Source organism: Thamnophis elegans, chromosome 14 (assembly GCF_009769535.1).
Source record: "Thamnophis elegans isolate rThaEle1 chromosome 14, rThaEle1.pri, whole genome shotgun sequence".
Lineage (NCBI taxonomy): Eukaryota > Metazoa > Chordata > Lepidosauria > Squamata > Colubridae > Thamnophis > Thamnophis elegans.
Window position 1 is genome coordinate 35255758 of NC_045554.1, and position 25355 is coordinate 35281112.

Genomic DNA, 25355 nt, shown 5'->3' on the forward strand with positions numbered 1-25355 from the left:
CCAAGCCAGATAAGGTCTGTGACTGTAAATCCTCCCTGGAAAGACTTTGCCAGATGTGAATGAGCAGAATTCACAGTAAATTAATAAAGGGGGTTTTCGTGGGGACAAGGAGTTTGCTTCATGCTCTCGGGAAGCCTTGATCAGAACACTAGCCTGGGTCAGAATCTCAAAACTTCAGCATTCATGAACTACTAATGGCAAAACAGAAAGTCAACAGGTTTATATTAGGCAATTAAGCAACTCTGTTTTGCTAAGCATGTGCATGTTATGAACATTACTGACAATGTTAATAAATGTCAAGAATTACCTTCACCTTCAGACTGTGTGAATGACAAACCAGGGTTGTCCTGATAACAAGTCAGGACAAGTCAAAAGGCAAGGCCAGGCAATTATAAAGCATCTGCTTTGCATTAATACTAGGGACCCCTGTTCACTGAATGTTTTCCTGCTGTAGCAACAACTTTACTCCAAACCTGCCTGTCAATACATCTAACACCAGGAAGCACCTAAAAAAAAAAAACTATAATAAATTCAAGCTATTAGGCTCCATCCTGTCCAGCAACATATAAATCAGATTCAGACTTTTGAACTGTGTTTATTTTGTCATCCAAGAGAAAAAGAGGCAATTCTATTTGTTCAGATATGCAGAGACTGAGCAAATAAAGATTGCCAGAAAAAATAAAGTTCTCCTTTGAAGGGAGCCCGGTGTAAGATATTTGGACGTATCTGCCTATAACTAACAAAATGGATAGACATTTCAGGAAATTAGAGAAATAAACTCTGGATATCTGGATCTGGCGAAGATCCTCTCCCAACCAAACCAAGAGAAAAGGCAGGATAATTTTCAAAATTTGAAAAATATCCCAAAAAATATTAATTATGGTGTAACTGTACTCATTGACCAGCATATTCAGAATTCTGAAAGCAGTATATTAATTTTAAAACTTAAAGGGTTAGGTGCAAAAGATCAGGTCCGCACCTGAAGGTCCGATTAAACTGATTTATTGCAAAAACGCCTGTGAATAAGAATCTTCTCAACTAAAAATTAGATTAGGGTCAATGGAATTCAAGGAGGGTTGGGCTTAAACCATTTGTGGCTACAAAAGGATTCTAGGCTGATCCCTCTTTTAACTCCACCCCCAGGTTCTACCACTTCTTTTCTTGCAAAAAGGAGAAGGATTCTAATTCTTCACCCATTCCTCCTGTTATTATCCTATTTTCCTTTGGTTGGAGCATCTACCATGGGCAACTTAGTCATCATTTTGTCTGTGCATGCACACACCAACACACACAAACACACATAGTGTTCAGTGGTGGGTTGCCATTTTTTTACTACCAGTTTGGGAGCGCGTCCGCACAAGCGTCCAGGAACCTCCCGCCACCGCTACTATTGGTTCACCCAATCTGGGCCAAACCAGTAGCAACTCACCTCTGACACTATTGCTATTACTGCATTGGACCAAGGCACTCATGTATTAAGATTATGACTGCCAATCAGAATCAAAATAACACAATATTCAGAAAACATTCTTACAGCTGGGCTTCTCTTTGTAGAAGATGTGAGAAAAAGAAAAGAAAAAAACAAAAGAAAAAGAAAAAAACCAGCCCTGCTGAGTGTGACTAATTAATTTGGAAAACTAATTTTAGAAATACAGGAAAATAAAGCCTTTTCGTATTCTTTAAAATGGCCCACTCCAGTTTCCTCTAGTCCCCAAAGACAAATGAATGTAGGACACAAGGTGGCTAAGGGAGAAATAGGCTTCCGAAATTAAAATTATAATAATAAAAGCCAGAGAAAAAAAAAGCTACATTCAAAGATTCTTTTGTCATATTGAATCTGTGCTGCTTGTATTCTCCAGGGAATCCTGTCTGGCTCGACATTGTACAATAAGGAGCTGTTTCAAAAATGGATTCGCCACTATAACATGTACCTCATTTGTAATTGGAAGTGACCAGACAAAGTCAGAGGGATTTTCTTCAATTCAATAATTATTCCTTTCTACAGAGTCTTGTCTTTTGCTGTTTGAGATCAAGAGGGGCAGGTCATGTTGCTGTCATGTCACAACTTCCTCGTTTGGAGAAAGCTGAACTCCCCAACATGAGGAATACACGGCTGTGCAGTATGTTCTGAAATATGAAAATTTTATGCTGTGAATAGTGATTATTTATTTATTAGTTTGTCAAACATGCACAAAATATGTAGCAGATATAAGTATAAACATGGACATGAATGAAAGAAATGAATACAAATAAATGTGGACAGTAGAACAGGGACGGAAGGCACACTGGTGCGCTTATGCACGCCCCCTTTACGGACCTCTTAGGAATGGGGTAAGGTCCACGGTAGACAGTTTGAGGCTGAAGCTGTGGGGGTTTGAGGAAGTAACAACGGAGTCAGGTAGAGCATTCCAGGCATTGATCACAATGTTGCTGAACATTGTGTCGTATTTTCTGCAATCGAGTTTGGAGCAGTTAACCTTGAGTTTGTATTAACTGTTTGCCTGTGTATTATTGTGGTTGAAGCTGAAGTAGTTATTGATAGGTAGGGCATTGTAGCAGACAATTTTGTGTACTCTGCTTAGGTCCAACTGCAGGTGACATAGTTCCAGATTGTCCAAGCCCAAAATTTCAAGCCTGGTGGCATAGGGGATTCTATTGTGAGCAGAGGAGTGGAGGACTCTTCTCATGAAATACCTCTGGACCCACTTGATCGCATTACAAACAGCAATTAATTAATTACAAACAATGGATAGAAACTAACCAAGAAGAGAAGCAACCTACAGCTAAGGAGAAAATTCCTAAAAGTTAGAGCAATCAACCAATGGAATAGCTTGTCTTCAGAATCTGTGGGTGCTCCATCACTGGAGGCTTTCAAAAAGAGACTGGACAATCATTTATCTGAAATGGTAGGGAGTCTCCTGCATGAGCAGAAGGCTGGCCTAGAAGACCTCCAAGGTCCTTTCCAACTCTGTTATTCTATATTCTACTTCTTCACTGTCTGCAAGTATAAGGATTTAGGCTGGAAAAATGCTCCATTGAACTCAATGTGAGTCACCTCTAAGCAAGAAAATGGAGATGAATGAATGCAAGCCATTAATATGTTCCCCGGTTTTCAATTTAACCAACACAACATTTCTTTCACCTCACTTTTCAATGGTTCTCCATTTAAAGAAAGAAAAGCATTAATATTACGTGCTTCAAGTTTTTAAAACCTGCATTTCCAATATGAACTTTCCCAACCAAGCATTTTGTTTTGTTATGTTTTGCACAAAATGTTCCCTTCAGGTATTTTTGTGTGTTATTTTTGCATTGCAGACGTATTGGTTTCTTTGTACAGAAAGCTGCTTTGCAAAAAAATTGGGAGGGGAAAAAGTGCCACTTTCAGTACAATTTAAACCAAATGAATTTCTCGTCCTGCTCTTAAGGGAAAATTGAAATGTTCAATATAAATATAACAGTGTCCATGCAGGGATAAATGAACTGGTGTGTGTTTTTGTGTTTCTCTCTCTCTCTCTCTCTCTCTCTGTGTGTGAAATATACTAACATTAAATTTAAAATTTAAAATTACATATTCCACTTTAAATTCAAATGTGAAGAGGCAGGCTTAATTTTTCTCATCAAGTACAAGTTTCAAATTCACTCTAATTAGCTTTATATGTCAAGTTGAGTCCAGCATCCCTTTACACTCAAATCAAAATTTTCTATCTTATCAACATTTTTCTCTCATTTTTAAGTCTGAAAATCTGTCTTTTGTTCAAGAAACAGTTGCATTTAATTTGCTGCAGTAAAAACTTTACAACAGGATCCCCTGTATTTCCTCTTAGAAATACTTACCACCTGGTTTCTTTTAAATCTAAGGTGGGCAAGCAAATTATATCACGTCACTCTTCACCTTGTAAGAACAACCAACTTGAAATATGGCAGATGTATGCGTGAAGTGAAACAAAATCTTTATGCCATGATAGTCTGAAAATTCCATAGGGTTTCAATCCAGTGTCTGTTTTATAAATATACAATCCTCTCTTCTCATTTGTTTTCATTCATTTTTCCCCTCCATTATGCCGTTATAAAATGCTTGCCACATATAGCAACTGGAGCCAAAATTCTGACTGGTTAGATGGAATCCATATTTAGAATTTGGACTGTGATCGTGCTCACCTGGGGAAAATTTTTTCACATCCAGTTTTATGAACAGAAAAGCAAAGGATTGAAGCCATCAAAGGATCTCCTAGTAATGTGGGGGGAATAGAAGGAAAATAAAGTGACTGTGTAAATGGGGAAGGGAGGGAGGGAGCGAGGGAGGGAGGGAGGGAGGAAAGAAAGGACCAGAGGTGGGTTTCTACCAGTTCGCACCAATTCAGTAGAACCGGTTTGTCAAATCTACCAAACCGGTTAGAAATGGTTCCACCAGTAGACCCGGAAAGCAGGCCACACCTACAGAAGAGGTTCCAAAAATTTTTGAAACCCACCACTGACACACACACACACATACAGACAGACTCACACAGAGAGAGAAAGAGAAAGAAAGGAAGGAAGAAAGAAAAAAGAAAAAAAGAAAGAAAAAGAGAGAGAGATGAAAGAAAAAAGGAAAAAGGGATAAAGACAAAAGGAAGGAGAGAGAGAGAGAGAGAGAGAGAGAGAGAGAGAGAGAGAGAGAGAAAACACATGGCCAGCAAGCCACTCCCACCAGGTCACATGGCTGGCAAGCCACTCCCACAAAGGAAGCCACACCCAGAGTAGGCTCAAAAATTTTTTGAAACCCACCACTGGAAAGGAGGGATGGAGGGAGGAAAGAAGGGAGGGAGGAGAGAAGAGAGGGAGGGAGGGAGGAAGGAAGACAAAGTTAAAAGGTAAAGGTAAAGATTCTCCTCGCACATAGGTGCTAGTCATTCCTGACTATAGGGGGGCAGTGCTTATCTCCATTTCAAAGCCGAAGAGCCAGTGCTGTCTGAAAACAATTCCATGGTCATGTTGCCGGCATGACTAAATGCCAAAGGCACATGGAACACTGTTACCTTCCCACCAAAGGGGTTTCCTATTTTTCTACTTGCATTTTTACATGCTTTTGAACGTCTAGGTTTGCAGAAGCTGGGACAAGTAACGGGAGCTCACTCCATTACACAGTGCTAGGGATTTGAACCGCCAAATCTCCGACCTTTCTGATCGACAAGGTCAGTGTCTTAGCCACTGAGCCACTGCATTCCTCAGACAGAGTCAGAAAATATAATAAACCAAGGACATTTATCTACTATTTGGCCATTCCAAAATTACAATAGTAATATCATATTCATACAAATCATTTCTTAAGCACCACATGAAACCTCAATTGAACTGAATGCTATTGCCCAATCTTGTCTCTCCATCAATAAAGAAATGGTTCAAAGCGGAGCATTGACATCTTCTGTTAATCCAAACGTTAGAGTCGGGTGTACACATACCGTAAAGGTTGAAAAGAGCAGCCTCCAAACCATCCATATATGATGATGTCACATAATCTATTATTGCTCTGTCCCCCACTTTGACAGTCAGTCAAAGTGACAAATTCAGTCAGCTGTGGATGATTCATTTATTGATTTTCATCCTCTGTGCCCCTGACTTTGATTAATGGCATCGTGGATGTACCTTGATTTGGGGGTTGGAGAATATTCTTTATTTTTATTCTTTATGTTTTGTTTTTTAATTGGGGGGGGGCTTTTGTATCCATCCCAAATCTATCCAGTCAGGGTATAAGTATTTACATTTATATTAAAATTATTTATCTGTTCATAATTTATAACATTTTTTTTGGTAGCTGTGGATCAGAAAGTCCATAAACCATTCACCAGTATTTACTTGTGGGGCATCTCTAATTTTGAGCATTACACAGCTTAAGAGATATAGAAACTTTTTCAGTTTTAAACTAGTTTTAGCTTGAATTACAAAAAGAAAAAAATAATAGTTTCTTCCTTCCCCCCTTCCCTCCCTCCCTTCCTTCCTACCTACCTACCTACCTACCAGAGGTGGGTTCCTGCCAGTTCGCACCAGTTCGGTAGAACCGGTTCGTCAAATTTTTGAAACCCACCATTTACACACACACACACACAGAGAGAGAGAGAGAGAGAGAGAGAGAGAGAGAGAGAGAGACTCATACAGAGAGAGAAAGAGAAAGAGAAAGGAAGAAAAAAAGGAAGAAAAAAAGAAAAAGAAAGAAAAAGTGAGAGAGAGAGATGAAAGAAAAAAGGAAAAAGGGACGAGACACAAAAGGAAGGAGAGAGAGAGAGAGAGAGAGAGAGAGAGAGAGAGAGAGAGAAAGAAAGAAAGAAAGAAAGAAAGAAGAAAGAAAGAAAGAAGAAAGAAAGAAAGAAAGAAAGAAAACACATGGCCGGCAAGCCACTCCCGCTAGGACACATGGCTGGCAAGCCACTCCCACAAAGGAGGCCACACCCACAGAGTAGGTTCAATTTTTTTTTGAAACCCACCACTACTACCTACCTAACTACTTCCTTCCTTCCTTCTCCTTTTTGCCATTTACTATTTCTCAGTTACCTTTAATTGAAAATTCCTTTTGATTTTAAGGATAAATAATGCCAGAGGGCACTGCATTAACCTCATGCTGCTTCTGCTTGTCTCTTCTACTTGTCAAAACAATGAGCTAAAAAGATTTGTCACATAGTGATAGAAAAATCAGATAAGTCTTATTAGTGTCACACATTTGGAAACTAATATTAAAATAATTTGTTTACAGAGTATTATGGGGCAAGTAAAAAAAAAAGTACATGTTCTTTAAGCATTAGACACCAACTTTAAAACCACCTCCCAAATTTCTTTAAATAAATGAATCCCGGTTACATTTTGAACATGGCAGCTAAGTCTACTAATATGTAAATTAGATGTCTTATGAATAGAGTAACTCTAGGCCAGGGGTCCCCAGGGGTACCAGGCCATGGACTGGTACCAATATATCAGCTGTAAGTTAGAAAATAAAGACTCCTGAGCCATGATTAGCCATGAATATACTTTATTAAAGCCAAAATGGTCACAGCAGAAGTGAAGTTGGAACTGAGGTTTTCATGTACAAAAATTACATTAACTTTCCTTCCTCCCTCCCCAGCCATCTCTCTGGTTATCACTGACATAACTGTCCAATTAGATGTTAACAAATTGTTTGGGTAACGGTCTCTCATTGGGTAATGGGTTTACTTTATAAGAGCTGTGGTGACACAGTGGTTAGAGTGCAGTACTGCAGGATACTTCTGCTGACTGCCATCTGTCTGAAATTTGGGAGATTGAATCTCACCAGGCTCAAGGTCAACTCATCCTTCCATTCTTCCAAGGTGAGTAAAATGAGGAGCCAAATTGTTTGGTGCAAGAGGCTGACTCTGCAAACCACTTGGAGAGGGCTGTAAAAGCACTGTGAAGTGATATATAAGTCTTAATGTTATTGCTTTTGCGGATTCTACATTCCTTGGGAACAACCTTGGAACACTGGTGCTTCTCATTGGATGGCACAGCTTGGTTTCGATCAGTGGTGAGTTTCAAAGTTTTTTAGAACCTCTTCTGTAGGTGTGGCCTGCTTTGTGGCAATGGCTTTCCGGCCATATGATTGGGTGAGAGTGGCTTGGCAGTCATGTGACTGGGTGGGCATGGCCAACTTGTAAAATGTGGTGAAACTCACTTAACAATGCTCTTGCTTAGCAACCAAAATGCAACCAAAGTGTGCAGGTCTTAAAGCTGTCAGGTTAAAAGACCCTTGCACCCCTAACCCTTTAGAAAAAACCTCCAGGGGTGTTCAAACTTGACAGCCTTAAGACTTGTGGACTTCAACTCCCAGAATTCCTCCTCTCGCTCTTCATCTTGATGATGTGCGGATGGGTGGAGGGAGGGAGCTGGAACCGGTTCTAAATGGCACTGTAGATTTGTGGAACCTCTTCTATGGAAGAGGTTAGAACTGGCAGGAGCCCACCCCTGGTTTTGATCCATCCTGGTTCCCTCACCATCTCCACACAGTACTTCCTCCCCCCCCCCATTACTAATGTCAGGCTGTCAGCGCATGAGGCATAGTTTAGCAGAATGGCAACCATGACACAATCCACGGCTAGTTAGGAACCGAGCCACATAGCTGGAGGTGAGCAGGGGGCAAGCGACACTGTGCATGTGCAGAATCTAGGTTGCACACTCCTCCCTTCCCTCTTCAATCCATGGAAAAATTATCTTCCAAGAAACTGGTCCCTGGTGCCCAAAATGTTTGGGACCACTACTCTAGGCAGTCAAACATAGGCTGAAAGATCCGAAGGAAGAAGAAGAAAAGTGTTAGATTAATCACAAGTTCCGAGCTCCACCTTTACAAGAACTTTTTGCAAACATTCTGTTTGCAAGAAATAAGAGGCAATTAAAGAATCGCCCATATATTGAATATTTAGAACTGTAGTTCAATGGCAAAGTCCCAAAGGTGCTTTTTCAAGAGGCAACTTGACTTTCTTGTTTTTCTTTGAACACATTTTGCTGCACATCGAAATGTCTTCAAAGAAAAACAAGGAAGTCCAGTTGCCTCTTGAAAAAGCACCTTTGGGACAATCACGACCTTGATGACTAAGAATCTCCATAGACATTTAGCTACGTATTCAGTGGAAGGGTGTATATTGTCCTTGCTAAAGCAGCCATACAATAATCTGATTATTAGAGGGCAGCAAACAGAAAATCTTTGGAGGTTTTGGTCCAAATATGGTAGTCCTACACTAGAAAAGGTTCTCCCTGAACCCTTAAAAAATTGCAACAAATTGGTCTCAGCAGAATCAAGCTAGATTACTTTAAACAACTTGGGGTAATTTATTTTTATTTCATTTGATTTTTTTATTTAGTTATTTAGTTTGTCAAACATGTACAAGATGACAGGTATAAGTATAAAAATTGACATGAACACAGGAAATGGGTACAAATAAATGGGGACACTAGGACAGGGATGGTAGGCACACTGGTGCGCTTATGCATGCTTCCTTTACGGACCTCTTAGGAATGGGATGAAATCCACGGTAGAGAGTCTAAGGTTGAAGTTTGGGGGGTTTGAGGATGTAACAACGGAGTCAAGTAGACCATTCCATGATTGACCACTCTGTTGCTGAAGTCGTATTTTCTGCAATCGAGTTTGGAGCGGTTTACCTTGAGTTTGTATCGATTGTTTGCCAGTGTATTATTGAGGTTGAAGCTGAAGTAGTCATTGATAGGTAGGACATTGTAGCAGACGATTTTGTGTACTGTGCTTAGATCAGACTGTTATAAAACATTACCATCATAAGATTCTCAGACTCCATAATAAAATAAGAAAGGTCCACAATATGACCATTAAAATCAGAGCAATCCAATCTAAAACCAGAGGAGTCTTCAGATCCAGTTTTGTTCCTGATTACTGAGGTTTATTTCCTATCAGTTTGAGGAAATGAAACTTAACAAATAAGAATTTTACAGGTTTTTTAAAAAATATTTCTCCCCCAGCCCAGCCTTACTCATATGATCATGTTCCACATTCTTTAACATATTAAATATGGCCTTCATCCACCAAAGGCTTATCCTCCTAAGCCAGCTAGAGAAAATCAGTAATCTGAGCTAGTGTAAACTACCTTTTCAATATTTATTAAGCCACCCAGCCTAAAAAGCTGCTATTTTAACTTTCTTTGTCCTGCAACAAGAAGGTAAAATGGGCTGTTTTTATACAATACACAACGTTGTAGGAAAGGACAACCTTCAGAGAACGTTGCCTTCTCTCCTATGGATGCTTATTTTGTTGAAGAGTTTGATTTCTCCAACCCAAATTTTCCTATATGTTTATTTAGGTTTTCAAAGTGTTGATGAAACCCCAGTCTTGAATGTTTACTGACGAAGTAGTAAAATCTCAAAGTGGTACTGGCCTTGACTTTGCTTTCTTTCAACATTCATCCACTCCCAACTTGCTTTAAATCAGAGTTCAGGGCCCAAGCTAGGAAACCATTTGTTATTGCACTTAATGCCAAATAGTTTTGGCATGAAAAGAAATCCATCGTAGCCAAAGATAATATTCACCCTCCTCATGTATTATAGGCTGCACATATAGAAATAGAGACTTTACAATTTGATGTAAAAGAAGACCAGTTCCTAGAAGGCAAATATAAATGGAGACATTGTTTATATGTAGCAGAATAGCAGAGTTGGAAGGGACCTTGGAGGTCTTCTAGTCCAACTCTCTGCTCAAGCAGGAAACCCTACACTATTTCAGATAATGAAAAGAGATGTCTAGTCTCTTCTCAAAAGCCACCCACAACTTTTGAAGGCAAGTTGTTCAATTGATTAATTGTTGTGTCAGGAAATTTCTCCTTAGATCTAGTTTTCGTCTCACCTGGATTAGTTTTCATCCATTGATTCTTGTCTTTCAGATGCTTTGGAGAACAGATTGACCCCCTGTTCTTTGTGGCAGCCCCTCAAATATTGGAAGACTGCTATTGTATCACACCTAGTTCTTCTTTTCGTTAAATTAGGCATAGCCAACTTTTTGTTAAACTAGGCCTTTGAACTATGGTGCTGGAAAAGACTCCTGTGAATCCCTTGGACTGCAAGACAATCAAACCATTCAGTTCTAGAGGAGATCAACCCTGACTGCTCTTTAGAAGGCCAGATCCTGAAGAGGAAACTCAAATACTTTGGCTGTTTAATGAGAAGGAAGGACTGACTAATGCTAGGAAAGATTGAGGGCAAAAGAAGAAAGGGACGACAGAGAATGAAATGGCTCCAAAGCAGTAGGCATGAGCTTAAATGGACTCTGGGAGATGGTAGAGGACAGGAAGGCCTGTAGGAATGCTGTACATGGGGTTGCAATGGATTGGACATGACTTCGCAAATAACAACAAAGGCGTACCCAATTCCTGCCACCGTTCTTCATATGTTTTAGTCTCCAGTCTTCTAAATATCTTTGTTGCTCTTCTCTGTACTTTTCTGAGAGTCTCAACATCTTTTTTAATATCATGGCGACCAAAACTGGATGCAAGATTCCAACTGTGGTCTTACCTAAAACTCCGATGCTTCCATTTGTTGTGGGGATGTCTAATTTGACCACATAAAGTGTCAGTGTACCACTACAGGAGATCCTTCACTTACAATGATTCATTTAATGACTCGCCAAAGTCACAACAGCACTGAAAAAAGAAGAACAAACTTGCTATAATCAATAAAACAAATGACTGTGGAGTTCTGAAGAAGAAGAAGAAGAGCAATCTTACCTCCCCTAATAAATATTTTTGAAAAGTTCATTCCTCAAATCATAGCCCTACTGGAAGAAGTAAAATGAGAAGGTGTATTTCTCTTGTGGAATGATCCTCATCTTATTATCAGCTTCACCCAATGACTATTCTTTTGGTCTTTTTCACTGAAGATTTGTGTTTCATACTGGAAGCCAATGCAGGACGTGCCTATGAATGATAACATGATGACTTGATAATATGGAAAGCTATGCTGGTGCATAATAACAACTCTGTTAGTAGAAGACGGAAAATTCCATAACAGCAGGATGCCATCCTGATGTCAAAAGGAAGCCTTGCATATCAATATTTGACATGGAATTTGCAGACAATCCAAATAATATCCTTCGAAACAAACAATAAGCAAAACTAAGAAGATTTATCTGAATCCCAACTGTATTTCAGATTCCGGAGAAATGAAAATAAGAATGTCTACATCATTTTTAATGCAAGTGGATTGAATAATGATCCCCATCCTTAATGGGGGGAAAGGAAGGACTCTGTGTGGATGTTACTCCATTAGTCATTGCTGACCATAGGAGGCGATGCAGATCTCTGTTTCAAAGCCGTTGAACCTTCTTCTTCTTGTGCCATATCCGTCATCGGATGTTGGCGATCCTATTTTTGTCAACAGCCACATGAAAAAGTGCTGCTGAGTTTTGTCCAAACCAGTCCCTTAGGTTTTGAAGCCACAATGTTCTTCTTCTGCCTGGACCTCATTTGCCTTCATTTTTCCCTGGAGGATTAAGTGAAGGATGCTGTATTTTTCTGGATGTTTTTCTCTCCATTTAGCCTGCATTACCCATAGAGGTTTCCATAGTCATGTGGACAGTATGACATCATGGCATGCTGTTTCCTCCCCACCAAAGTTGTAGTTATTTATTTACCTGCCTTTCCTTGTTTTAGAACTGCTAGATGGGCAGGAGTTAAGTGAAGATGGGCAATCCACTCCTGAACTTCTTCTTCCTAGCATATTCCCACAAGTGCAGGGTCCATTTTTTTGATCATTGAATGCTACTTTGCATGATCAGCTGCAGCTCCAGGGTCCACAGCTTGCATGTCTTCATTGTTGGTGTCTTACCACCTCTATTTTGGGCATCCGCAAGGTCGCCGGCCATTGACTTCTAGTTGGTAGGCAGTCTTGGCATCGGTGGAAGGTGCTGTTCTCAGGATATGTCATACCAGAAGAGCCAGCCTTCTCTCATCTTCTCTATAATTGGTGGCCCACCAAAATGTTGCCTAATGGTGTCATTTGTGATGTGGTCAAGAAGGGAGATGATTGATATCCAATGGAACATTCACAATCAACTTTTGAACTCTTCCTAAGAAAACTGCAGGGAGCGTTGACCAGAAATCAACACTGCTTCAATGGCCAGCACTCACCCAAATTCTTTCTATTGCCTGTGTTGTTTTACATACATCTCAGTGGTCAGGAAAAATTCTCAACTGAAAAAAATATGTTTTAAGATCACACATTTTTCTGAGCCTTGCACCTGGTTCATTGCAATCCTCTCTGCTGAATTTTCTGCAGTCTGTCCCTTCTCAGTAATAGTTATTTTAAAAAGAGCTTTAAGTGGAGAAGAACCAGTATCAAAACTCTGTTGCTACATTTTACATGAGCAGAACAATGTGTTCTGACCCAGCCTTAGCAGAAACAAGAAACAGACTCCTTGTCCCCCAAATCCCTCTATATTTATATCCTGTGAATTAATAGCAATAGCAGTTAGACTTATATACCACTTCATAGGGCTTTCAGCCCTCTCTAAGTGGTTTACAGAGTCAGCATATCGCCCCCACAGTCTGGGTCCTCATTTCACCCACCTTGGAAGGATGGAAGGCTGAGTCAACCTTGAGCCGGTGAGATTAGAACCGCTGAACTACAGATAACAGTCAGCTGAAGTGGCCTGCAGTACTGCACTGGGCATTCACACACCAATAAGTCCAGGTAATAGTCCTTAAAAGAGTTTATCAGTTACTTGCGATAATTGCCAGGCCATGAGCTTCCAGCTGTAAGGCTGCAATTAAGTTCAGGCAAGCAATCTCTGAGGCACAGAATCTTCAGAAATCTGAGCTGTTGTCTCCTACAAGCACCACTCCCCTTTCCTTTTATTTATTCCCCAGCTAGGGAGGAACCATTCAGCGTCCACGTGTGCCTTGCTTCCCTAATTGACCTCTTGTCCTCAGTTGTTCTCCTCTCCTAACAGCTCTGCACATACATGCATCTATCACAGGCCCCAGCTGTTCTTCCTCCCCATTTATCTTGGCCTCCAAAGGCAGCTGCCTCTCCTGTTACTGTGAAATGTGAGACGGCTTTGGCTCTAACTCTGCATCCAATGCAGAGCATCCATCAGAGCCTTCCCCAGACTCCAGAACAGGCCAACATTTCTCCCCAACCTCCTCATCGTCCAATTCTGCCTCCGGCTCCACTGGCAGCTGGCAGTCCACAGCATAATCTTAGCAAACGGCATAATCATCAAAATCACATTATATAAAATAATCCTGCACGGATACTTCTGACTAACCTAAATTGATACTGCCTGACATTCAAAAGGAAATCCTTTTCTATCCTGTTTTTCCTTCAACCCAAGGTAATCAAACCTCTTCTCTCCTTCAGAGTTGGTGTTTCCTGCTTTCTCCTTTGCAACCAATGTGATAGCTGACAAACAATAGAAATATCAGCAGAAACCACTCAATGCTTATCTAAGCAATGAGTTATTTATGCAATAGCCTGAAAAGTCCAGGGAAAATCCTAGCCTGATGCCAAACACTTGGTGGACACACAACTTATTCAGTACGGTCCTTGGTTATGTAGCACTAAACAATGCCTGATATTTGTATAGCCAGTGACTCAATCAAAAAGTAAGAAAACTGTTCTAAACAGGGTGGTTGTTGTGGGGAAAATAGGAGGATAAAAGTGTGTTGGATATGTTCGCCATCTTGAGTTATTTGTAAAAATACTAAAATCAGGATCTTAATTAATTAAGCTCTGCTGACAGCTAATGGAAAATAAGAAACATTAATTGCTAGCAAAATGAGAAGAGGGCTATCCCTTTTTAGTCTGGCTGTTTGAATTCCCACATTTCAATTAAATCCCAAGAAAATATATCAATTAGAACTCAAAGAAATAAATTATTTTTATGGAACTTTTCTAGTTTGGGAATTGAGGCAGCCAGGGTTGAAACAATTTGCAATAATAAAAATAATAATAACCACAAATGCTAATAGCAAATTTTATGTTTCTCCCAACAGCAAGCTCAAAAATACCCCACTGAAATTCTAAAGAAATTCCCAAGCACCATGACAATAATATAGAAAAACCAGCTGTCTCTCATACAACAGAAAACAGCTTTTGAGACATTGCCAAGCAGATTTTAACAGAGCATTAACTTTTTATGACATTTGTCAATCTGGGTAGATTAAATGATTATCTAAAAACAATACCAGGCACGGGGCATCCATTTTATTGGGAGCAAGTGGAATGGGGTGCTTTTAAGAGTCACACCAGGCTAATAAAACTTGCATTTTACCTTGAGGGTGTATATGGGCAACACCAAAAGCTATGCAGAAATCGTGGCACTGATAGATTTTTAGATAAAGTTGTACATTTCATTTTAATAGACTGCCAGCCATCTGGCTTGCTTGCGATGCATCCCACGTGGTGTTAAACATATCACAAAGGCCTACCCCACCCCACCCCTTCATTTCCTTTCTTAAACTGTTTGCCTTTATTTTATTATTCATTCATGCAGCCTCTTGTACTGATGACTTGGCAGTTTCAGACATTTAATAGATAAACATTCTACATTTCGGGGGTTTGAACATGACATTTAAGAAAAGCCAAAGACGTTAAGAACAACAGTTAGAAACAATGGCAATTAACAGCTAAAAAGCCTGTTGCAAAAAGTATGAAGAAAGCCAACATAATCATGAAGCTCCCCAATTCATCAGAAAATACGTAGTGAAGAATGAGGACAGCTAAAAAACAGGCTTCATCCCAAGTCATTCAACTGATTCTACGACAGCCAAAGTTCAACCTCTCCAGTTAACTCCTGTGAACAATTCCGGTGTTGTATAGAAAGAAGCATTATTTCAAGTGACCTGGACTGAACCCATCTAACCCATTTTTAAAGGTAATAACCTGCACTTTCTATTTTACCTGGGAAAAAATGGACAGCAAGAACAGGGCCTTTAACATGCCTGCAATTTGATCACTGACCACATTGGCTTTTGAGTGGCATGCCAGCTGAAGTTTCCAAATCAGCTTAAAGGCATCCCATCTTAAATGTCTTATAAAAGTGTAATCCAGCAACTAGCAGGACCTGCAGTGATTCTTATCCTGAAACAGGACACCTGCAACATCATCCAAAGTTGTAAAGTCATTTCTGACTATCTGCAAAAGGAAAGAGATTCAGTTCTAGAAGATTTTTTATGCCTCTACATCTCCTTCTAGGGTGACCCCATTCAAAACAGAGAAAACTGCCAGATGTGTAGAATTTTATCTTCTTGTAAGGTAAAGGTTCCCCTCACACATATGTGCTAGTTATTCCTGACTCTAGGGAGCAGTGTTCATCTCCATTTCAAAGCTGAAGAGCCAGTGCTATCCAAATATGTCTCTGTGGTTATGTGGCCGGCATGACTAAATGCCAACACTGTTACCTTTCCACCAAAGGTGGTTCCTATTTTTTTAATTACATTTTTACATGCTTTCAAACTTCTAGGTTGGCAGAAGCTGGGACAAGTAATGGGAGCTCACTCTGTTATGTGGTACTAGGGATTGGAACCGCTGAACTTCCGAGCTTTCTGAACGACAAACTCAGTGTCTTAGCCACTAAGCCCATATTTTCTTGTTGAGCCAATTCACCCCTTTATTGAATTCAGACAGGCATTCCTGGGAACCATGTCATTATCTGACTATTTGACTAAACCCAAGTGTTACCAATATGCTTAAGATAGCCATCTCCAAAATCTGATGGCCTCACCCAGATGTTCCACATAGAGTTTGCATTGAAAATAAAATGGAGATCCAAGAAATACCATATAATAACTTGGTTTTGAGGCCAATGGTTTCCAAAAAAATATCACTTAAAATCTACCTAGTAAACATCAATGCATTCTAGTCCCAGACCCCTCAGACAAGCCCTATAGATACCTGGTCAAGTTGGTTCCGTAGTGTTTGTAAAGATGACATGGGCGTATCAGGGATGCCTAACTAAGAGGAGGAGATATATTTGCACAAATAATTCACTTTCCCATTTCTCCTGGTTCAACCAAAGTGCACAAAACCCTGTAGATGCAGCAAGATTTCCCCTCTACAGGGATGCAAATATGAGGCAGCTCCTCATCTTCCAGTCGTAGATTTATGAAATCTAATGAGAAACATGGAAGGTCCTTAAATGCCACATTTTAAAAGGGCATTCACTTGTAAAACAGACTGTTTAAATTTGCATAAATTCTTGTGGTTCAGATTTCCCCCCCTCCACCCGAGCTCTTCTGCAAAGAAAGGCAGCATGCTGTAATTCCCTGTGCCTAAAGCAATCAATGGAGACATATATGCTTTAAATGAAATGTGAAAAAGGAAAGAAAAAAAAAGAAAGAAAACCCTCCTTCAGCTTTGAATAATTTGCAGCAAATGTGAAGTGTGCTTTAACCTCTTATTGTGCACCCTATTTTAAATGAAATTGGATAAAAATGTGGATTTCTTAGCCTGTTTAGAATCTAAATGCTGGTGTATTGGACAGCATAGAAAGCAGGATAGGAATTTTGAGTCGTGCTGTCAACTAGTTGGCTTCTGTGGCTTGTCAAGCACAGGGATACTCCCTGTCCCATGTTAAGAAACATTTGAGACCCACAGAAAGGCTGACCTTGTAGAAGACAGGAGAAAGATAACCCAATGTCTCTGGGTTCTTGATGGAACTTTATTCTGCCAGGCCCAGTCAGAATAGATAAGGGAACACAAAATTGGAGCCTTGACAGTGCGGTTAGTCAATTTGACAGAGCACTTGGAGCTTTGCTTTTCAATGAATAAGACTGCCGTAGCATCTCCTTCAGTTAGAGTTATCTGTTTTAGAGATTCACCTGTAGGGATGCTACAGATACTTCTCCAGCTTCAGTGAATTGTAACCAAGCCTGTTTAAGGACAGAGTCTTGCCTTAGAAAGTTCTCCCCTGTGTTTCACACCTTTGATTATTCTTTCTTTTAATGTTTTTATCTACCCCTCTTTAGCCAAGAAAGTTTCCAGTGCCATTGACAGTTCAATAAAAACATTAGATTTACAATCTAAAAATTAAGGCACAAAGATGCAGGGAGAGGGAGGGAGAGAGAAAGTAAATAAGTAAGAAAACTGAAACTGCTACAGTCCCAATAGTTGTGTTATTGTTTTGCAGGTTTTATTATCCCCAAAGTTGGATTGATTTTTCAGACCAATGCTTTTCCTAGAAGCTGTGATTTTTCTCTTGCCAGGTCTGGATGGACCCAGGGATGTCTATGTTTGTGAATAAAGATAAAAATGAGAACTGGATAGCTGCAAGTGTGATGCCAGTACCAAAGTCCCCTCCCTTAATGTGTGTCAGACTTTTTTGTCTCCCCTGCAGGCACCCTGGAGTGGAAAATAGACCTTTACTCAGTGGTGGGATTCAAATAATTTAACAACTGGTTCTTTGCCCTAATGATTTCTTCCAACAACCAGTTTATCAAACTGATCAGAAGGTTAACAACCAGTTCTCCTGAAGTGGTACGAACTGGCTGAATCCCACCACTGCCTTCACTTCTATATGCCAGTAACTCATGCAATGCTAAAGAACAAAATAAAATCGAAGTGTCTACCTAAACCAGAGGCAGACATTTCAATTTTCTACCTAGGCCAGAGGTTTTCAGCTCAGCCTCAGATTGTTCATTGACCCCCAAACATAATTTACTAAATCCTACTTTAACTAATAGTATTGTGTGGCACAGTGGTTAGAAAGCAATATTGCAGGCTAACTCTGCCCACAGTCTGGAGTTCGATCTTGATGGAGCACAAGATTGACTCAACCTTTTATCCTTTTGAGGTCCGTCAAATGAGGCAGCCCAGATTGTTTGGCACAAATAATGCTTACATTGTAAACCGCCAATGTGCTTTTAGCATACAGAGTGCTATAAAAAGCTATGGGGCAGCATACATGTCTAGGTGCTATTGCTTTTGCTATCATGAATAATAATAATAATAATAACAACAACAACAACAACAACAACAAAAGCTGAACAGAATTTATTAATTGAAAGCACAAAAGAATTATCCAAGATATTGGTCTGCAGTTTAGAATTGACAAATGTGCAACAATGGCAACCAAAGCAGGCAAGGTCATAGAAGATGATGGAATAGAACTTGAGAATGAAGAAATGATAAAGGCTGTAAAACCAGAAGAAGGCTACAAACACTTGGGGATTTTAGAGGCCTCTGACTTAATGCATAATAAAGTCAAGGAATTAACTTCAGCCAAGTACATTCGACAAATTCGCAAGATATTAAAGTTCAAATTGAGTGGAGGAAACATCATAAAAGCCATAAATACCTGGGCTATACCTGTTATTAGATACTAACTGGAGCCCTTGGAGCAATACCTAAAGGGCTACCTTGCTATTTGGAAATTCTAAATTTATCTGACTTGAACATTCTGACTCTACAAAAAACCACCCTACTTGGAACAGTTTATATCCTCCAACGTTACCTTAACAGTTCCTAGGTCCTTGGTTAGGACTCGAGCTGTTGAACTACCAACCAGCCCCAAAGGCTGTGAATCTCACCAGAGATTAACAACATCAGAAGAAGAAGAAGAAGAAGAAGAAGAAGAAGAAGAAGAAGAAGAAGAAGAAGAAGAAGAAGAAGAAGAAGAAGAAGAAGAAGAAGAAGAAGAAGAAGAAGAAGAAGAAGAAGAAGAATGGGAACATAAAGTGGAAAAAGGTATCGAAAATGAGAATGTGAAGATTTTGTGGGACTTTGGAATATAGACAAGATCATCATTTGGAACACAACTCACCAAATATCACCAAATTCAGTTGAAAACTGAAACATACAATTTATTGATATCGTGGTACCAGGAGATGCTAGAGTCAAAGAAAAAGAACTGGAAAAAATCACGAAATATTGTGACCTGGCCATCGAAACTACACAGCTATGGATGAAACATGCAACAGTGATACCCATTGTCATCAGGGCACTTGGTACCATGTCCAAGAATTTTACAAAACACATCAACAAATTGCAGCTTTCTACAATAATACCAGTGGAACTGCAAAAAACTATGCAATGCAGAACCTCATACACTTTAAGAGACATAGGATGCTGGCAGCAACCCATATCAACTATTAGCACCAGTGAATGGTTGACACATCTTTAAATGCTAAGTTGGCTGAGTTTCATGTTTAATGAATAAAAGAAATATTAATAGCAGCAACAAGACTGTGGATAGCCCATCAATCCTTGGGAGTCAATGCTAACCAGTCTGAGAAACTCTGGCCAAGACTAAGTTGGACAATCTGATGCGCCTTGAAGATACATGTAGTCAAGGCAAAGATGAGTGTTGTCAGTAATTATGTGCAAATGTCAAGTGCGGCAGGTTAGTGCCTCATTGCAGCTCATCTCAACCAAGTGAATTCAATCACCTTCATTGTGTGCAAGACTTTGTCAACACAGAACCAAGCTGCCTTATAGGGGAAAATCAAGCACTGCTTGTATATTTGACAGTTACAGAAGGATCCTCTTTAGAGAGATAAAGAAATGCAGATAGAAGATCATCTTGAAAACCATGTGGCAGCAGAGATGTGCAGCTAACAGATTGCATAATACTCCAGAAATGTTCCATTAATAAAACATTTAATTAGCCATCTTTTTTCCAAGTTAGGGATTTCAGGTGCGTTCTCAGAAAGCTATGAATTGCGCTACCAATATATCTGAAGATTTCAGGCTGGAGAAAACCATTTGAGGGGAAAAATAAGATATAAATCTAGCGATAGAGGAAGAAAGTTCAGATTTCTTTACCAATAGACTGTTTTCCTTGGTTCCAATTAGATATATTGTCAGTGGATCATATCGGGTCTTTGTCAATCTCAGCTTAGAAAACTGATGGTGGTTTGGGGATTTCTTGAATTTATTTATTTCCCCTTCCACTTCAATTGCTAGGATTATTCATTCAAGATATTGTTTGATAGAAGATACTGTTCACTTCCTTCAAAAGCCCTTATGTGTGCCTTGACCTCAGACGCTGCCTCTCTGCCCTTCATATCGAATCCTTCTTTCTATTGACCTCACAATAATATATCTTGCTTTCTTCAAATCTTTTCTTCCTGCCCTTTCCCTGTCTGGCTGCCTTTTCCTGTGTATTCATTTTTACTTGCAATTAACTTTAAAGAGCTTCTTTGTGGCTGTTGTCCTTGGTCTTCCTGCTAGAGAAAGAGTAAAATTGGAGGTGGACCACCTGATTATTGGGTATGTTACAGTGGGAAGCTACTGTAACATACCCAATTAGATATTTGAAAAGAACGTTACTTTTAAATACAGCTTTTGTCAACTAGTGCCCTGAAGATGTGTTGCGTTTGAAATACCATGAATATTACAGAGAGAAATGAGCATGTTGAAGTCTTCTATTTAGTCTCATGGAGTTATTACACATGCATTCCCCCCTTCTCTCTGTGACCCAGGCCTGCCACGCCCCTGAACCGGTTCCCTCACTACCGCTTGGCTGCCGACATTTTGGATTTCAGTGACTGCTGTGTGCGCAGTTCACTGTAAATTGTTCTGCACATGCAGAGTGCATTGAAGAGTGCACATGTGCACATGTTGCACATGGGTTGCAAACCAGCAGTAATGCCAGAAGCAACCCATGCCTGAACACCCATACACACACGCACACGCACACACACACACACACACGCGCGCGCACACACACACACACAGAGGGATGGACGGGAAGAAGGAGAGGGAAAGGGAGAGAGAGATTTCATTTGAGGAAAAATCTACATAATGGAGCATTAATTTTTTGCATGCCAAAGGTGATTCTATCAGAGAACTCCTTCAAATCAAATAATCTGTTTGCTAAGATGTATGGAATCAAATGAGATGCCCCTGAATCCAAAAGATTCAGGCTCAAATTCAGACAAAGATTTTTCATACAAAAAAGCTTTTCATCAATTAATCCAAGTATCTCATCTGAAAGCCTGAATGATTTCTTTTTTTATATATTAAGCAGAGTTCCAGGAACTCTAAATTGAAATGATTTGACTTTTTTCAATTAGATTCTGAATTGACTCATGCCTCTTAAATAGCAGAAAGGGCTATTTAATTTTGTTAAGGCTTTTTAATTTTGTTCCTGTAATTTGCAGAAGGTTGTCTAAGCTTAATCATGCTTCCATACATCATTCAAACTTGGATAGGGGGAGGAGGACCTGGGGAAGGTGCTTCAAAATAGGGCCATAACTTCTCTGCTTTTCCCCAATATTATTCTGTTCCATGGAGATGCTGTGCTTAAATCAAGGATCTAGCATGAATCAAACTGGATCAACCTACTTTTCACCCCATATAATCTAACCCTTGACCCTGCTTAAGCAAAGGGGGTTATTTAATTTAGATAGCAATAGCACTTAGACTTATATACCACTTTACGATGCTTTACAGCCCTCTCTAAGCGGTTTACAGAGTCAGCCTCTTGCCCCCAACAATCTGGGTCCTCATTTTACCCACCTTGGAAAGATGAAAGGCTGAGTCAACCTCGAGCCTGGTGAGATTTGAACTGCCAAATTGCAATCAGTCGACAGTCAGAAGATGTAGCCTGCAGTACTGCACTTAACCACTGTCCCACCACAGCTCACAGGGTTAGATAGGAAAAGTATAAGCTCCTTGAATTCTTTCCAATCAGTTTCCAGTACAATCATATGTTATATGTATCTGTGCATTGGGGAGCACATGGTAGATTGCCTGTTCTCTACTGGGTCATGTGCCTGGCAGGGAGAAGACAGAAGGATGGCCAAGTTGCCATTCCAAGCTGATAGTCAACTGCTTTTCTTACAGGGATGCATTTTTTACTCCTCATTCCCCATTTGGTTCTGTTCAATTTTGGACCCCAGTCATGCTAGTAGATAGAAGAACAGAGTCCTACCTAAGCCCTTTGGCAAGAGCTCCTCTCAACATTCTGTGGGGTTGGAAAGAGTTTCTAAAAATGCATGGGCTGTATTCATGTAGCCAAGTCCAGGGAAAACCCTGCAATTGTTTTTGCACAGGTTATTATACAGCAGGTGATATAACAGTGATGGCTAACCATTTTCTCCTCGTGTGCCCAAATCATGGGCATGCGTGGAACACATCCATGCCATGGGCTCCACCCCCTGCACATGCCTATGACCTCCCTCGTGCTCCCCCCGTGCATGTGTGTGACACCCCCACCCATGCAGGCACGACCCCCCCCAGGTGATGGCTTGTGTGCCTGCAGAGAGGGCTCTGAGTGCCACCTGTGGCATACGTGCCATAGGTTCTCCATCACAGTCATATAAGCTTGTTCCTTGATTGCTTTAAATGTTCAGTGGATACTGCAAAGTCAGAAAATGTGTCCATTTAATAACTAGGGTCTCCATGTAATTTGAGCCAGCCAGAGTTGGTAAAGATAGCAATAGCAGTTAGACTTATATACCGCTTCATAGGGCTTTCAGCCCTCTCTAAGAGGTTTACAGAGTCAGCACATTGCCCCCACAGTCTGGATCCTCATTTCACCCACTTTGGAAGGATGGAAGGCTGAGTCAACCTTGAGCCGGTGAGATTTGAACCACTGAACTGCAGATAACAGTCAGCTGAAGTGGCCTGCAGTACTGCACCCTAACCACTGCTCCACCTCGGCTCTTTTGTCTAAGATGTCTAAGATGCAATGCAAGATTCCATAGAGTGGTTTGCTATGTTGCCTGGTTTGTTATCAATGGGTAAGCATCTTAGTCATGAGCTTAACTTGTTGCCCATATGTACACAGTAACTTCTCCTCTAGCCTACACAACCGATAGTGAGCAAAGCCCTTCCAAGAACGCCATAAAAATTTCTCCCTTTCCATCCATTGCAAACAACAGTGACAAGAAACCCGCAATCTGCTTCCACCATTAAAACAGAACCCAACCATTTGCCTCTCCATCTTTGTCAGCCAGAGTGTTCGCCAGAGTTTTTGATCATCAAAAACTCCGGCGAACACTCTGGCTGACAAAGATGGAGAGGAATCCATCTTCCTTTCCAAAAACGAATGTAATGTCTGCAGGATACCGTGCCATTTTGACATTGCATTAGTGCCAAATGATGCCCTGTTATGTCACTGGGACTCATTTGACATCAATCAAGCAAGGCCTTTGCTTGAGAGATAGAGGCAGTCTCGGCTCCTTCAATCATTTTTAAAAAATATACAATATATATACCAATAACCCCTACCTTTTGGCTGGATTGCGATGATATTGGCTCGCAGATGCCCCGATGATTGTTTGTGCCGCAGTTTGCTCATGGAACACAAGCGCTCTGTGCTTTTCATTGCTCCACTCTGTTGGGTAATAAAAGAACAGTGTCAGACACACACACACACACACACACACACACACACACACACACACACACGACACATGTATTGTCTGCCAGAACAAAAGATCTGCAATGGCAGACCAGACATTGTCTTGCAAAGGAATAAACAAATACATGTACTGCCTTAGTTGTCTGTCACTTTTATGAGTTGCTCCGAGAAGCGCATCACTCACTGTGTCTCTGCACCCTTTACTTAAATCCCTATTGGCAACTTATTATTGCCATTGCCACCCCTTCACCTTAAAAACTGCCTTTGCTATCTACAGAATTAAAAGCTTCTCTCCAAGAATCTTTTGATAGATTCGGTCACGTTGGCATCCTCTCACCAGGCGTACAAGCCCTTGGCAACATGCAGAAAGGGCTGAGCACATCATTGGTAGAGTTATTAATCTTTTTCCCAGGCGCTCAGGTGACATTTCTATTGTGGAGACATAAAGCAGGATGACTAGCAGGAAAGGAGCTGACTCTTCAGCCGAGATGATATTTTATGTGGACAGTTTGCTGTGCGAAAGCATCATTTTTGCAAGTACTGTTTAATGAAAACAGCCAAAGGCTGTTATGAATTTCTGCTTATGGAGGGCATGAATGCAAGTGTTTATAAATGGAGTCTTGCTCCTAAGGCTTGAGGCTAGGCCAGTGTCCTTGAAATATATGGAACACTGAGGACCTGTTAATATACGGTGCCAAAGTAGAGTTTTAAGGAGGCTTTCGGAAACACAGTGGGGTTCACAAAGCATGTTAAACCATAACCTGTGGTTCATAAACCGTAGAAGCCATGTATACAAACAATATTCTGATGGCAAAGTCAAAGCAACCATATATCGTGGTTTAGTGCAATATGTGACTCAGAATTCAGGATATTGAACAATTTATGATGTATCTATACTCCGTAGCAGGTGAGTTTCTTTCACAGAATAACATGATATAACCCAGTGAACTCCAGATCATCTCCTTTATATGTGATTGTCTTGTGGGATTGAGGAAGCAATCCCTGCCTTCTTGAACTACATTCCTCTTCACATGGCACCCACTTCCCAAGTGTTCCAGGAGCTCCTTAGAGCCTGGGATCTGGGACCTGGAGTTAGAGTGTTTGTAGAATTTTTAACAAATATTTTTATGTTATATTTTATATTACCAGTATGATCTAGACTGACATATTTCTTCTATGATGTGTTTTAAATATTGCCTTTCTGGAGATATGTGGGGTCAAACTGGTGGTGGGATTCAGCCAACTTGCACCTATTTGGGAGAACCAGTTGTTAACTTTCTAAGCAGTTTAGGTTGTTGGAAGAAATCTTTTTTTTCCCCCCACTTTACACAGCTAATCCGGTAAGGAAGGCAGGAAGGAAACATTCTGGTGTTGTTTCTAGCCTCATCTTTATTGCCCTGCTTACAGAAACTGCCTCTCCAGTTAACCCTTATTACAGTGTAACAGCTAAGGCGAAATGCCCATTGACCTGAGAGATGTTGAGTTGGCCACGCCCTCATAGTCACATGACCACCGAGCAATGCCTACCCAGCTGGTCATTAGGGCAGAGAAC

At 40.4% G+C, this 25355-nt stretch overlaps 1 long non-coding RNA gene across 1 annotated transcript in view; it reads right to left on the reverse strand.

The window, feature by feature from the left end:
- Positions 1-23767, reverse strand: part of LOC116517401 — a 262593-nt gene extending 238826 nt beyond the window's left edge. The window contains exon 1 of the long non-coding RNA XR_004256455.1: positions 23671-23767. This is a non-coding gene — a long non-coding RNA (uncharacterized LOC116517401). The remainder of the gene's footprint in view (positions 1-23670) is intronic.
- Between the last annotated feature and the right edge of the window lie 1588 nt (positions 23768-25355).